The 2,500-nt window shown below is 46.4% G+C and overlaps 1 protein-coding gene across 5 annotated transcripts in view; it reads left to right on the top strand.

Annotated features, from left to right (window-relative positions):
- The window catches only part of glra1 (glycine receptor, alpha 1), a 109,266-nt gene that overhangs the window by 44,609 nt on the left and 62,157 nt on the right, over nucleotides 1-2,500 (top strand). The gene's annotated exons all lie outside the window — the stretch shown is intronic.

Here is a 2,500-nt window from a genome sequence, read left to right as displayed (position 1 = left end):
GTTAGGGTGTGCAGCTCAGTTTCCACCTCATTTTGTGGGCAGTGAGCACATAGCCTGTCTTCTCTTGAGAGCCATGTCTGCCTACAGCGACCTTTATCAATAGCAAGGCCATGCTCACTGAGTCTGTACATAGTCAAAGCTTTCCTTAACTTTCCTCAAAGCTTTCTCTGTTTAGGGCCAAATAACATTCTAGTTTGCTCCGTTTTTTTTTGTAAATTCTTTCCAATCTGTCAATTAATTATCTTTTTGTTTTCTCATGATTTGGTTGGGTCTAATTGTGTTGCTGTCCTGGGACTCTGTGGGGTCTGTTTGTGTTTGTGAACAGAGCCCCAGGACCAGCTTGCTTAGGGGGCTCTTCTCCAAGTTCATCTCTCTGTAGTTGATGGCCTAGTTATGGAAGGTTTGGGAATCGCTTCCTTTTAGGTAGTTATAGAATTTAACAGCTCTTTTCTGGATTTGATCATTATCAGCCTAATTCTGCTCTGTATGCATTATTTGGTGTTTTACGTTGTACAATGAGGAGATTTTTGCAGAATTCTGCGTGCAGAGTCTTAATCTGGTGTTTGTCCCATTTTGTGAATTCTTGGTTGGTGAGCGGACCACAGACCTCACAACCATAAAGGGCAATGGGTTCAAGTATTTTTAGCCAGATCCTAATTTGGATTGTCGAATTTTATGTTCCTTTTGATGGCATAGAAGGCCCTTCTTGCCTTGTTTCTGAGATCGTTCACATCTTTGTAGAAGTTACCTGTGGCGCTGATGTTTAGGCCGAGGTATGGATAATTTTTTGTGTGCTCTACGGCAACGGTGTCTAGATGGAATTTGTATTTGTAGTCCTGGCAACTGGACCTTTTTGGAACACCATTATTCTGGTCTTACTGAGATTTACTGTCAGGGCCCAGGTCTGACAGGGCCCAGGTCTGACAGGGCCCAGGTCTGACAGGGCCCAGGTCTGACAGGGCCCAGGTCCACAGGGCCCAGGTCTGACAGGGCCCAGGTCTGACAGGGCCCAGGTCTGACAGAATCTGTGCAGAATATCTAGGTGCTGCTGAAGGCCCTCCTTGGTTGGTGACAGAAGCACCAGATCTCTCTCTCTCTCTCTCTCTCTCTCTCTCTCTCACTCTCTCACTCTCTCACTCTCTCACTCTCTCTCTCTCTCTCTCTCTCTCTCTCTCTCTCTCTCTCTCTCTCTCTCTCTCTCTCCACTGTGCCCAGAACATTATGAATAAACATAGTAAAGCAAATCATTGTGCTCTACAGTATGAGTCACACTGCCTTGACAGTTAATGAGCTGTCCTTTATCCCTCTCTCCCCATTGTGGAGAGAGAGAGAGAGAGAGAGAGAAAGAGCGAGAGAGAGAGAGGACATTACATTCCTCAACCCTTTCAGTCACTGCAAGGAAGGAATGTCAAGAAAATACAAATTATTACATCTACTTCCTCCTCTTTCCTCCTCTTTCCACCTCCTCTTCCCTCCTCCTCTTTCCTCCTCTTACCTCCTGCTCTTTTTTCCTCCTCTTCCCTCCTCCTTTTTCCTCTTCTTTCCTCTTCCTCTTTCCTCCTCTTACCTCCTTCTCTTTTTTCCTCCTCTTCTCTCCTCCTCTTTCCTCCTCCTCTATTCTCCTCCTCTTTCCTCCTCTTTCCTCCTCCTCTATTCTCCTCTTTTCTTCTCCTCAATTCACCTCCTCTTTTCTCCTCCTCTTTCCTCCTCTTTCCCCCTCCTCTTTTATCCTCTTATCTTGTTCTCTTCCCTCCTCTTTTCTCCTCATCTTTCCTCCTCTTCCCTCCTCTTTCCTCTTTTCTCCTCCTATTTCCTCCTCTTTTCTCCTCCTCTTCTCTCCTCCTCTTTCCTCCTCCTATTTTCTCCTCTTTCCTCCTCTTTCCTCCTCCTCTTTTCTCCTCCTCTTTTCTCCTCCTCTTTTCTCCTCCTCTTCTCTCCTCCTCTTTTCTCCTCCTCTTTTCTCCCCTTTTCTCCTCCTATTTCCTCCTCTTTTCTCCTCCTCTTCTCTCCTCCTCTTTCCTCCTCCTATTTTCTCCTCTTTCCTCCTCTTTCCTCCTCCTCTTTCCTCCTCCTCTTTTCTCCTCCTCTTTTCACCTCCTCTTTTCTCCTCCTCTTTTCTCCTCCTCTTTTCTCCTCCTCTTCTCTCCTCCTCTTTCCTCCTCCTATTTTCTCCTCTTTCCTCCTCCTCTTTTCTCCTCCTCTTCTCTTCTCCTCTTTTCTCCTCCTCTTCTCTCCTCCTCTTTTCTCCTCCTCTTTTCTCCTCCTCTTTTCTCCTCCTCTTCTCTCCTCCTCTTTCCTCCTCCTATTTTCTCCTCTTTCCTCCTCTTTCCTCCTCCTCTTTCCTCCTCCTCTTTTCTCCTCCTCTTTTCTCCTCCTCTTTTCTCCTCCTCTTTTCTCCTCCTCTTCTCTCCTCCTCTTTCCTCCTCCTATTTTCTCCTCTTTCCTCCTCTTTCCTCCTCCTCTTTTCTCCTCCTCTTTTCTCCTCTTGCCTCCTCCTTTT

Source organism: Oncorhynchus mykiss, chromosome 14 (genome assembly GCF_013265735.2).
Source record: "Oncorhynchus mykiss isolate Arlee chromosome 14, USDA_OmykA_1.1, whole genome shotgun sequence".
NCBI lineage: Eukaryota > Metazoa > Chordata > Actinopteri > Salmoniformes > Salmonidae > Oncorhynchus > Oncorhynchus mykiss.
This window is presented reverse-complemented; position numbering and strand designations above follow the sequence as displayed.